This window comes from Callorhinchus milii, unplaced genomic scaffold (genome assembly GCF_018977255.1).
Source record: "Callorhinchus milii isolate IMCB2004 unplaced genomic scaffold, IMCB_Cmil_1.0 Scaffold3, whole genome shotgun sequence".
NCBI classification, from domain to species: domain Eukaryota; kingdom Metazoa; phylum Chordata; class Chondrichthyes; order Chimaeriformes; family Callorhinchidae; genus Callorhinchus; species Callorhinchus milii.
Window position 1 is genome coordinate 36,749,068 of NW_024704744.1, and position 14,321 is coordinate 36,763,388.

Sequence of the window (14,321 nt, forward strand, 5' to 3'; positions counted from 1 at the left end):
ATGGCATTAATAAATTACACATAAGGTACTGCACATGAAAAATGATACTGGCGCATGCAGTAAGACAGAAAGCAATAAAGTTTTGCCCTCTCTAATGAACTAAATTGAAGTTCCAACATACCAGCATAATGTGTCTCCACAACCTTGCTTCTGCATAGTATCCCCAACAGGGTAGTTTCTGAAATCGTGGGGTGTCCAATGCTGAAGTGTTTTGAAACAATAGATGCTGGTATTTATGTATGAGAAAACCCAACTATGCTCATCTGTAAATTCTAAAACTCCTCCTTTCAAAATCCAAGTACCAATTACGCTGTTTTTTTAATGTTGACAAGTTGTATCAGGTTAGTGGGTTTTTTGTGGTTTGAGTTGCCTTGCCTTCTTTGGCATTGCTCTCTTCTCATGCACACACAGTATCAGATGCAAATGGAGAAGAGATTTATGAAGGAAAATCTGATAATTTTTTTGAATCAACAAAAGAATAAAAATGTTTTTAATTTGTTTTCTTACGAACGAACAGCAATGAAATATTATTGATTAACTCTCACCATCTGGCAATTATACCCACCCTAGCTGTAAGAAATATTAAATTCAACCTTACAGAAGGGACTTTCTCCTGGTGTCCTGGACAATAACTTTCCAGATAAAATTGTTATTCACTTGTGGAACCTTGCCTTGCGCAAATTGGCTGTAAGTGCTCAATAATACAACTCCGGATGCATTGTCAGATCAGTTATGGGAGGCAAGAACATTGGAGAAGGGTGGCCTTTTTGGTCATGTTCTTGGCTTATCCAAGAATAGTTCACTGAAGGCCTGCTCGTCAACTTAAGAGTCATCCCTGTTAGTCTTTCACTCTGGGACGCTACCCCGCGTGAAGGGCGATATATAAATGCAACTTGTCTTATTTGGTTCACTCTCCCTTCCTCTATGCGTCAGGCCTGTGGTGGTTGGGTCTTTATGGTTTAGATAACACAAAGGTGTGTCTATGATGAGTGCAAATCCTAGATTAGTTCTGGTTTGTAGATAGATCTTATTACGGTGATTCCATTTAGCTATTGAATTCTAATATAAAGAGCTGTATCTTCCTTTCTTTTTATTTACTGTTGTGTTCTTCTGCTTTGCTTTCATGAATGTCTGTGTTCTGCTCAGTACATTTTCAGACATTAAAACATAGCTAAGGAAAGAAAGATTGACCGAATGCTATTGAGTGTTTCTACAATTATTAGAACCCCAGAGTAAAAATAAAACTGGTTGTTCAATTCATGTCTGTTTGTGGGACATTGGTGTGCCCAAATTGGCTGCTGCATTTGCCCAGAAAACACAAAGTCATTCCACTTTATAGTATTCTGGGAAGCTCTTTGAGATGACCTCCCGATGTGAAAGGCGCGATAACAAGTGGAAAGATTATTGTTATTAGTATTTAATGGTTACACTCCCAGTTCCTCTTCTGTGTTAATATTGTGATATTCACTTGGACGTTTCCAATTTTAACAACAAGAACTTGCATTTATATAGCGCCGTTGGCGGAGCATCTCCCGAGTGCTTAAGTATATCCTGACATTGATACTTATCGAATTGTGTAATACAGTATTAGCTCTTGGAACACCACATGACTTGAATGCAGGAGGGGCAGTGTTGTATTTTGTCCGTTGCTGTTTGTCATGAAAATAATTTTCACTGCCTGATGATGAGAATGGAAAATCGAGGTAAGGAATCATTAATTGGAACCTCACACTGTACGTGCTCATGGCCAAGTTGGTAAGTTTACTTAGAACCGTAGAAATTTAGAGCGCAGAAGAAGGTCATTCAGCCTATTGTGTCTGTGCTGGCTCTCCGCAAGAGTTATCCATTCAATCCTGTTAATCTGCCTTTTCCCTCTACCACTGCAAATGAATCGTTTTAGATATCTACCCAATTCCTTCTTGAAAGCTAAAATGGATTCTGCTTCAGCCACCGCACCTGGCATTTATAAAGGAGGATAACTTTTTCCTCTTTCCCCCATTCACTCTTTCCTGGTTCAGATGATGTGACAAACAGCTGTTGTGGTTTCTGATATTATTTCAGGCCTCCTCCCAATATATTCCTGCCCTGAGACTCTCTGTGAAGGGTATGGACCTTATGAGGCTACTGCAAAGGAATAGACCATCTGGCAGGTCTCAAGGTAAAACATAAATAATTCTACACTTTCCACCAAAACATAATTGCATTCCTTCTTGAATTTGCTGATACCATCTGGCTCCACTACCTTCCTGGTAATTATTCCACATCTCAACTGACTGTTCATCTTCCCTCTTCTGTGCTTGCATCCTGTGCCTCTTATAGATTCTGAGACCTGTTTAACATATTACGGTAGAACTCCATTATAACACACTTCAGTATAACTGTTTGCTTATAGTGCAATTGAGGTATAGATCTGGACATTTATAGTTGTTATCGAGTAAAGTCTAAAATACACTCAGTAAGCGGGCCGGCTCCATCAACGCACATTTTGCTCAAATTAAGCAGGTCACCACACTTTTTCTGTTGTATTTTGTCCAAATACATCATTCTGCAACAACATGATTTGAAGCACGTCAATGCAAGAAGCACAATGACCACGATGTGGAGCTCAGCATCACAATCTGACATAGGATGGAGCCAGACAGCTTTTTGTGCACACATTCTGTTACATCACCGATTATATGATTGGTGACGTTAAGATATGGAAGGGCTGACTGACAACTGCTCCTTTATAAGTATGTTTAGGATTTTATGGCCCCAGTTAAAGCTGTATAATAACAATGTTCTATTGTACTAAGTTAACCTTATTATTTTTCTCTAACTGGCACTGATTGTCAATTCAGAGTTGAAATCCTGGGACATACCCTGGTTCATTTTCATTATCAATCAATAAAACAAGAGATCCACTGCAGCAACTCTCCAAGCACTATTTACCCCAGTGGGAAAAGAAATATTGAAGTTCAATTTTTTAATCAATCACACAGCTAGCAAGAAAGATTGGACGGTTTGCAGTTTTTCTCTTGAGAGTTGAGACAATTGAAAATAGATCTGATACAGGTGTTTAAAATTTTGAACGATTTAATAAAATGGATGTTCATCGGCTGTTTCCTCTTGTTGGTGAGACCAAAAAGTGGTACTTCTCAAAGGGACTTTAGAAGGAACTTCTTCACCCAGGGTTGTGAAAATGTGGAATCTGTTGACAGAAAGAAGCTGTGCTCAAAGCAAACAGCTTCAATGTATTTAATAGAAAACCTCATGCACATATGAGTGAGAAGGGAATAGAGGGTACAGTTGGCAGATTAGGAGGAACAGGGATTCAGACACAGACGAGTTAGTCCAAATGGCCTGTTTCTATACCATATCGTGTTTTGTACTATGTGATGTGTGTGAATTGAGGAAAGAACTGCCAACGTGAAAGGCACTATACCAAATGTGAGGATTATTATTATTCTATAGTGATATATTTCTGCATTGTACAGCTGGATTTGTTTTCTGTGCTGTCTAAACCATGTGTAAACATGGATCTATATTGTACAAATTATATAAACCATTACGAAACATATGTATCAATGTGTGTACAGGAGTGCCCAAATTATATAATAAATGTAATAAATATTTACCCATAGTTTCATAACTTCCTAATAAACCACACTCTGGGATATTTGGCTGCCAGAAATGGTACTAGTTTGCAGAATGCAATCCTGCAGGCGAACAAAAATAAACAAAGTTTCCAGATATTCTGCTGCAACTCCATTCCATTCCAATAAGACGAGCACCATTGTGCATTGAATTGCATAATAATAATCCTTACATTTGATATAGCACTTTTCACGTCGGGAGAACGTCCCAAGCACTTCGTAAGATAAGTGGAGTGAATTCAGCAGCCAATTGTTATACAAGCAATGTGCCACCAACAAGCATTAAGTAATGAACAATTTTATTTGGTGATTTTGGGTCAGGACAACGGGAGAAACTCCTTTGTTTGTCAAATAGTATCATGGGATCTTTAACGTTCACCTGTTTAACGTCTCATCTGAACATTAGCAACTCCAACACCCCAGCACCTTATCTCAGTGTCATCTTACACTATATGAGTTCCAAGTCCTGATGTGGAGCTTGAACTCACAATCTTCTGATTCGGAGGTGTGAGTGCGACTAACTGAGCCAGTTTGACACACAATTACATCAGAGGGAAGAGTAATTCCACCTTGTGTGTTAAATTTCATGCCGCACTGAAGTGGTTTAGCATTAATTTATCTCACTTAATTTTTCTCAATGTTAGTTGTGTAAGGTGTGTAGGGTGGAAAATATACAATATCCCCTGGATGTAAGTAACAATGTCACATGGAAAAGGAAGGAGGGAAGGAAAACATTTGGTTGCCTGCCAACAGTCTTTTCAATGTATTTTACAGGTTGTAAAAGTATACCTGACATAACTGATCCTTTATGCAGTGATAAAAATCTAACAGTTGTATTCGCACACGTTACATAGAGTGTGCAGTTCTGTGGCAAGTTAATGATGTACTTATCAGCAATTAGCTGTGTTAAAATCATCTAATTGTACTGAAAGGATTAATGTCAGCTGGTGTAACTGAGTTCTGTGATTCAAAGTATGTGGAGCTGACTTTTGTGGGAGTCTTTCATTCACCACTCTGGTCATATTAACCCACATCGAAAATTATATGATTGATATTAACATATAATAATAATCCTTGCATTTTGTGTGGCTTATCCTGTCATTGAGACAACTCAAAGCCCATCACATGATTTACTATAAAGTGGAGTGACTGTATTTTGTGGGCAAACACAGCAGCCAGGTTTTGCGCACAGCAATGTCCTACAAACAGCGTAGAGTGAATGAACAATTTTATTTGGGGGATTGGCTTGGACACCGGGAGAAACTCTCTTCTTTTAGCGATTCCTGTAGTACCATGGGATCTTCACTGACCACCTGAACAGGTAAATGGGACCTTGGTTTAAGGAACGTAAGAAGGACAGTAACTCCGACAATGGAGCACACTCCAAGCACTGCATTGGAATAATAGCTTAGACTATGTGATTTCAAGTCCTGACGTGGGGCTTGAACCCACAACCTTATGACTCAGGGGCGAGAATGCTACCACTGAGCCAAGCTGAAACAAGATGTATTTCTATACTTTGTAAAATCCCCTGAACAAACAGCAAACAGTTGCATGTTATAATCAAAAGAGCATAGTAAATAAAACTGGATAGTGTAGTATGGAGAGGTGTAACACACGCTTGCACCTGCAATAATAATAATAATAATCTTTGCATTTTCATATAGCGCTTTTCACATCTTCAAGATGTCTCAAAGCGCTTCACAGAATATACTGTAAAGTAAATATTGTGGGCGAAACGCGGCAGCCAATTGCGCACAGCAGTGTCACAAACATATCCTGCACAGGGAGAAGTTTCCAACCTCAGTTAAACCATCAAGGTGTGGCAATGACTGGAAGTTAGACCGCAAAATGAACAAAATAGATGGGTGAGTCATCACCTCAGACTGATCCTGTGCAGTACCCCCTATCTGACTGATGGAAAAATAGTGTCAGCAAATATGTAATGTACATAGGTATACTAAAGATTTTTGATTGTTAAGGTATCAGCCTGGCGTACTTGGAAGCACTCTTATCTCTGGGTCAAAAGGTTGTGAGTCAAAACCACACATGGGAACCTCTGATCTCACAATGTAGATTGTCACTCCAATGCTTAGTGGACATTGAACGCATAGACTGACACCCCAATGCGGGAATGGGAATAAGCTGCATAGTGGTAGGTATTGCTCTTTAGATAAGATGTTAAACCAAAGTCCCATTTGCCTGTTCAGGTGGATGTTAAAGATCTCACATATTATTTTGAAAGAGGAGGGAATTTCTCCGATTGTCCTTGCCAACAAACCCCCAAATAATAAAAAAAATCATTCAAATTGTTGCTATTTGCGATAATTGACTGCTGCATTGACCTACAAAAATATCCTTTAAGTAAATCCTTTGAAATCTTTGGAGATGTTTCTTTGACAGAAAAAGTGCTATATCAAATGCAAGAATTATTTATTTCATATTATATTTCAAACAAATCATTACAAATGGAGAATGTGCTACAATTATTGTAGGGACCAATAATTGGAGGTGACGTAAAGTTTAGAATGAAAAGAAACCTCATGAATGGAACAATACTTGTGACAATTTTCAACACATTGTTTCCTTTTGTGGTTTTTCCTTTTGTATCTCTATTTGGTTCTTTGGAAATTAATACAAACAGGCATGCATCTAGCGATAAACAAGTGGAAGTTAATGAATGCAGATTTATGTTCTGCAACCAGATTGTAATTGGGATAAATCACATTGGGTAATAGCCTCAAAACTGCAAAGAATGAAAGTGGATGAAGAAATAATAGGAGGCATTGAAGCGTAATTGTTAAAAATCCAATCATATTCGCAGGCAGGTCTCTTCTTGTGTTATCTTAGCATTGACGTGTTGCTTTCTGGAAGCCAATAAACCAGACAATGATTTTATGTTAAACTCCATCTTTTTCTGTGTCCAGAGTACACTCTGGAACACTCAACACAATGGTGATCAGTTGCGTGCAGTGGACAGATAGTTTCCCTTTATTATTCAGTGTACTCTGTGGTCAGTAATTGTAGTAAAGGGAGTGGGAGATAGTGATCAGTGTGGAGTGGTGTGGTTTTATAAATACTGAATGCATCACGGAAACATTTACACGTTGCCTTTCACATTGAAGGAATGTCTCATAGCACTTCACAAAAATGATCAAACAATTCCATCAAAGACATTAAACATTTTTTTCTTAAATTCTAAATGACTTAACAAAATAGGTATGAAACCCATTCCCTCTTTAAATGTACAGTAATCTTTCCAAATTGCTGGAGTCATCGTTACATAAAATGCCAAATACATCTAGAAATTCTTGCTCATTGAAACATGTGTGTTAAGTATAATGAATGCAGCAAAATAGCAAAAGGATTAAGACAGCATCACAAACTAAATATGGTTTTAATCTTGTCTGGTTGGACTCTGTGCCACCTCTGATGGTATGCAAACCAAAACCTCAAAAAGTGACTCATTATGATTTAGTTTCAGAGGGTTACAAAACCAAAATCAAAGTAAATATTCAATCCGCTAATTATGGTCCTAACGGATGTCTGATGGTAAGACATTGCAACCTGGAATACAGGCTATGTCAATTGTATGGAACAGTGGTAAGGGGATTATGTAACAGCTATCTTGCCCAGTGTTGCCCTGCAATTATAATTTCCTCATTCTTAAGTAAGAACTAACGTTGCCGACCTCTGAAAAGACTGTGCGCCTCATTCCATCTGTTTTAATTTATCCCGAGAAAGCCAATGTAATTTCCTGGATGGATTGTATTATTTCTGACTGACCATTCTCCCACCCTTGCCAGCTGCCAATTGCAAAGCCAGCACTTAGTTGTGAAACGAAGAGTTTAGCTTCATCAGTACACATACAACAGAGATCCATTTTCGTGGATGGCAGACAACAACAACTTGCATTTATATTGTGCCTTCACGCGGAGCAGTGTCTCAGATTTCAAAGAGGCCTACCTTAGTAGATATGTTATCTTCCTTCCTCAGTTCCTCTCTTTACAATCCCACAAGAGCACTTTAGGCATTAGAAAGTGAATTCCCCTTGATGGTACAGTAAAAGGAAATAAATTAAGTAAAGGAATCACGTCATACAGACGAGAAATTTCCAGATGTGAAACCCTCCCTGTTTTCAGTTTGTTGCTATCAGATAGGCAACAGGGCAAGAGCCTAGTATTTGCAGGATGGACTGATACATGAAAAATAGCTGCTTTACTATGGTACCCGATTTGGAGATGCCTGCGAACTATAGCAAATAATCAGCATCTTCAAGAAAGTGATCATTCAGATTTCCAAATCCACTTGTGAACAAGTGAGACCTGAGAGCAGTAAGTACTTCAGCATCACATCAGCTGAACAACAGCCAGTTAGATCCCACTTTCCTTGACCATCATAGGATATTGTCCTGGTGGTAACAATTTAAAGTTAATCTTGCTACTTTTTTTTCACAATGTTTTTCTTCACAAAATTAAAATCTCTTCCAACCATTTTTGCTTGCTCTCTCGTTTCTTGTTAGCCGGTTCCTCCCAGATTTTGTTTTCTTCAAAGAAAAGCACATTTAAATTTACTAGATTATAGTGTTTATAATTTGTGATCTAGTTCTAAAGTGTATTAGAAATATTCTTGTGATTTATTGCATGACGTTACTTGGACTTATTAAAACGCCACTCAGTGTTTTCCCACTAACTACTGGACTTGCACGCAAAAGATGTTCAGTGCCTTCAACACTGTTGCTCCCGTCTGGTTTCTCCAACCTTCTCACACCATTTTTTAGCTAGCTCTCTTTTTCAACCAAATGGTCATGAGAATGTGAAATGCACTGCTCAAAAAGGCTGTAAATGTAGAATCAATTGAGGTAATTGGGAAGTAAGCATAATACGGGATGTGGAGAAATTAGATTATTGAGATTAAATGGACCATGAGCTAATAAAATAGCAGAGCAAGTTCCATGGGACGAATGATTTCTAAACAGTATTTAGATCCTGTTCCTATGCAAATCAGTGGTGAAAAAACAAAAGTAAATATCTATCAGGCACAACAGGCAAACTGCCATCACTCAACTGTGAGTACAAGAGTCTTTTGGTTCTTACAATTTTCTGGCAGTTTAATTCCAAGTTTGCTTGTTAGTTTCTTTGAAAAAATGACTGCAAATAATTTAGAATTTTTCTTATGAAGCTGTAGAGTGAACATCCCTCACCATACCATACGCCTAACATTTCTGATCAGCAAAAGAATATGTGAAAGAATATTTCATGCACTCGGACAGTCTCTGCATTTTTTTATTACTGCGAGATGCCTCCCTCCGTAAAGAACAGTATAAAATAATAATGATACTTACATTTGATATAGCGCTGTATCACATCATTGAGATGTCTCAAAGCACTTCACAGAATATACTGTAAAGTAAATTGACTGTATATTTTGCGGGCGAAATGCGGCAGCCAATTGCGCACAGCAGTGCCCCATGAACAGTCGTTGATTAAGTGACCAAATTATTATTATTTATTTATTGAATGGATTATTACCCCTTGAAAAGCCAATTGACTGACAACCAGGTTCCTACTTACTGCTAAGTAAACAGAGGCGTATGGAGTAAGGAAAGTTGTCCAAAGTTTCGCCCTGCCCGGAAATCGAACCCAGGTCTCTCACTTGCGAGGCGAGTGCTCTAACCACTGAGCTACAGGACTCCACAAGATACAAGATATATAATATATTCAAATTGCTATTTGTTGTTATTGCCAGACTGATGGAGTATTAATTAAGTCACATATAGATTGATCTTGTAAACACATCTGGATTAGCTTTATTCTAAGCATCTTTTGATCAAACAGTCTTGTCCCGTCATTGATATCTGTAGTTGCCAACATCTTTCTCCTTTATCAAAACCCCAACAACTTGTTTCAAACAAATCTTAAGTCCCAAGATAATTAGTACCACAGTTTATGTTTAATGTCCATTGTGTAATTGCCCCTTAAGTTGGGTCACTCAGACTCGTATTATCATCCACATCCTTTCACTCATTCAGTTTATTCCTTCTTTGTCCTTGGCAACAACCATGTACCTGTGTCATAAGTCCCTTGAGGTTTTTCATAGAATTATAGAATCATAGAATTACACAGCACAGAAGGAGGCCATTCGGCCCATCATGTCTGTGCCGGCTCTTTGAAAAGAGCTATCCAAATCAGTCCCACTACCCCACTCTCTCCCCATAGCCCTACAAACATGTCCTCCACAAATAATTATCTACTTCTCTCTTAAAAGTTGTTATCGAATCAGCTTCCTTTCAGGCAATGCATTCCAGATCCAAACAATTCGCTCTGAAAAAAATTCTCCTCACCTCCCCTCTGTTCCTTTTACCAACTATTTCAAATCAGTGTCCTTGGGTTACCAACCCACTCGCTATTGGATATAGTTTCCCCTTGTTCACCCTATCTAATCCCCTCATAATTTTGAAAATTTCCATTAAGTCTCCTCTTAACCTCCTCCACTCCAAGGAGAATAATTATAGTTTCTCTAGCCTCTCCTGATGACTGAAGTCCCTCTTTTCTGGTACCATCCTGGTAAATCTCCTTTGCACCCTCTCCAATGGCTTGACATTCTTCCTAAAGTGTGGTGCTCAGAACTGAACACAGGCTCGAGCTGAGGCCCAACCAGTGTTTTCTAAAGGTTCATCATAACTTCTTGAATTTAGTATTCTAAGCTCCTATTTATAAAGCCTAATATCCCGTATGCTTTTTTAACAGCTTTATCTACCTGTCCTGCCACCTTCAAAGATTTACTTGTATGAACCCCCTCTGTTCTTACACCCCCTTTAAGATTGTACCATCAGCTTATATTGCCTCTCCTCATTCTTCCTCCCAAAATGCATCAATTCACATTTATCCACATTAAATTTCATCTGCCACGTGTCTGCCCATTTTACCAGTCTGTCTATGTTCATTTGCAGTGCTACTATCCTCCTCATTGTTTACTACTCTTCCTAGCTTAGTATCATCTGTAAACTTGGAAATTGTACTCCCTATACCCAAGTCCAGGTCATTTATATAGATCAAAAAGAGCAGTGGTCCCAATACAGATATCTGGGGGACACCACTGCACACTTCCCTCCAGTCAGAAAAACAACCGTTCACCACCACTCTTTGCTTTCAGTCTCCCAACCAGTTCTGTATCCATGCTGCCACTGTCCCTTTAATACTGTGGGCTTCTATTTTTCTTACAAGTCTCTTATGTAGCACTTAATCAAACACCTTTTGAAAATCCATAGCAACTACATCAACTGCAATACTTTCATCCATCCTCTCTGTTACTTCGTCAAAACCTCTATCAGATTTGTTAGACACAATTTGCCTTTAACAAATCTGTGTTGGCTGCCCTTCATTAACCCATATTTTTCTAAATGAAACTTTATTTTGTCCCGGATTATAGTCTGCAGAAGTTTCGCCACCACTGACGTTAGGCTGACTGGCCTATAGTTCCTGAGTTTATCTTTCTGCCCCTTTTTGTATAGGGGAGTAACATTTGCAACCCTCCAGTCCTCTGGCACCACCCCAGTGTCCAAGAAGGATTGAAAGATTGTGGCCAGAAGCTCCGTTATTTCCACCCTTATTTCCCTCAGTAACCAGGATCCATCTTGTCCGGACCGGTGACTTATCTAGCTTGAGCACCATTAATCGTTTTAGTACCTCCTCTTGATTTATTCTTATCTTATCCAATTTCTCTACCCTCCCCTCTGATACTGTGGTATTAGCTGCATTCTCTTCTTTTGTGAAGACAGATGCAAAGCACTCATTCAGTACATCAGGCCATGCCCTCTGCCTCCACAAGAAGATTTCCTCTTTGGTCCCTAATTGGACCCACCCTACCTTTGACTACCCTTTTATTCTTTATATGCTTATCAAATACCTTAGGGTTCCCTTTTATGTTACCCACTAATCTTTTCTTATACAATCTCTTTGCCTGTCTTATTTCCTTTTTCAGTTCTCCTCTGTATTTTTTATATTCTATTTGGTTATCTTATGTATTTTGGACCTTCCAGTATACAGAGAAAGATTATCTTATGTATTTTGGACTTTCCAGTCCACCTTGGCTAAGTCCCTTTTTAATTCACTGAAATTAGCCCGCTTGCATGTAGTACTTGTCAATCTGATAATATATTTGGTAGAAAAATTTGGATCAGTTTATTTTGGGGAGGAGGGGGATATTTCAGATTTCCAGTACCTGTACAAGTTGGGTTTTTTTTTTCAGCAGGTTCAGGGACGTCCTCCCGACATGAATGGTGCTAAATAAATGCAATTTGTTGTTGTTACACTTTTATTTGCGCCAATTTGCTAACGACCACTATCCCAACTTTAATCACCATATTCCCATCTTTATACACCACATTCCCACCTTTAGCCACCACATTTCCAACTTTAGCTCCCGAGTTCCCAACTTTAGCTCCCACATACCCCTCCTAAGCCACAAGTATGGTCTCTTTAATCAGGAGCTCTCAAATAGCAGCACAGCTTTTCTGGGTTATCAAAATGTCTATATATTCTAGTACTTAAAGTACAACAGGATAATAAACTACTCTTAAATCTGATAATATATGCTACAAAGATTTGGGCCAGTTAGTTTTTTTTAAATTGTATAGGCAATGGCTGCTGTTATTAAATCTTGAGGGGATAGGAATAGTATAGACATTTAGTAACAGTCTACAACCTGGACAAGACATATGTGGACATTGAAACAAAAACAGAGAGAGATGGGAACACTCAGCAGGTCAGGCAGCATCTATGGAGAAAGGAAAGTGAGTCAACATTTTGGGTCCACGATCCTTCATCCGAACTGACGAAGGGTCGTGGACCCGAAACGTTGACTCACTTTCCTTTCTCCATAGATGTTGCCTGACCTGCTGAGTTTTCCCAGCTCTCGCTGTTTTTGTTTCAGATTTCCAGCATCTGCAGTATTTTGTGTTTTGTTTGCGTATGTGGACATTGTTCATTGTAAGTTGGAGAAACCACACCCTAAGGGAGACCGAACTGTACAGGCCCAGAAAAGTCTGTTGATTAAACCTCAAGTTATTTGCGGTTTTGGAATGTTTCAGGAGCCAACAAAACAGCTTTTGCGTAGATTCCAAAATTACGGAATGTTCTAATTGCAGAAAATCATACTGAGCCAAATTTTCCACTCTTGGACACAAAATGTTTTTTTTTGCAGCTGCACTTGAATTTTCACCCCCAAGTTCAAAGCAGGGATTTGATGGCAGACTCAGATATACAAACTGAAACTTAATGTATCCTACTAGCCTTTTTTATACAAATATTTATTTTGCACTGTATATTTTCATGGGTAAATTGCCGCAAAATATAAGTGTAACAACAACAAATTGCACTTATACACAGCGCCTTTCATATCGGGAATACTCTCTAGGTGCTGACTTGGATTGACCTGCAATATCTAAGAATGAATTGTGCTGGTGGGTGTCTACCAAGGTCACCTTCAGGATTGTGGTTTGTCAAGCGTGATTTGCACACTGGTGCAGTATCAATGCAGTCCGTGTGAATTAATTTGGGCTCCAAACATTTACTATTCCTTGGTGCCAGACAAGACCGATTAGGAGTTGGAAGTTCAAATCTTGTTTCCGTTCCAAATCACTCTTCTGTGGATGAGATGTTGTGTTGTTTCCCATTCTGCCATTGAATAAGTTTTATATCTTCTTTTCTAATAAAGGCAAAATGCGTATGTCTGTCCGGCAAGAATGCAATAACCGACTGGTCTGGTGCGCATGTTTTCCAAGCCTCCCCGCTCTTATCGAATAGCACCATGGGAACTTTAGAGTCTACTGGAACACGCAGCAGGGCCTTAGGTTAACTCTCATCCAAAAGGTAGCACTTTCAGATCCCATGGGTACTGTCCAGAGGAGCAATGACCATAGCAGTAATATTATTTATTATTCAATTATAAATCTAAACATACAATAATAATAAGTTATCTTCACTGATAATCATTGACAATGGAGAAACTCTGTAACACTGAAACCATCTGTATCACTAAAAGATACTGGAGTATTTTAAATTGTGAATTAATCTTGGTATTGAGATTCTCGTTATCTGAATGGTTCAATGAGATGAGTGCATTTAATCAATCCCAAGTCTCCATCATTCTCTGTATAAATGTGATGACATTGAGTTGTACTGATCTTGGCATAGAAGGGTAGCACTCAAAGGTAACATGAATATTTTAGTGAAACAACTTTCATTTATACATTACAATTTATATGAAAGAACATCTCAAATAGCTTAACAATGGATGAGACAGATACCAAGCAAGAGGTGAGAGATATTTAGAGGTGGCTAAAGGCACAATTAAAAAGATAAGTTGGCACCATGGTTAAATGGATGGGGGATGTGTCAGCTGAACGAAGGAAGTGAGTCATGAGCATCAACAGTCAGAAGTGTGCAGAGTAAAGGATGAGATATAGGACTGGAGAGGTTTGCGGGTAGGATGGAACGTGGCCATGGAGAGATTTGGAAGTGAGGAAAAGAAAGTTGAAGTTAAAGCAATAGGCTCAGCAAGCATGGGGTGTTAGAAGTGCAGCACCATAGGATACATTTTGAGTTATGGGTGAGATGGAAACACACATCTATTTAACAATTAACTGCAGCAATTAAAGGATTTGTTAAACAGCCCACTGACACT

General features: G+C 38.8%; 1 protein-coding gene across 1 annotated transcript in view; it reads left to right on the forward strand.

The window, feature by feature from the left end:
* Nucleotides 1–14,321, forward strand: part of nt5dc1 (5'-nucleotidase domain containing 1) — a 265,220-nt gene that overhangs the window by 127,224 nt on the left and 123,675 nt on the right. The window lies entirely within an intron of this gene.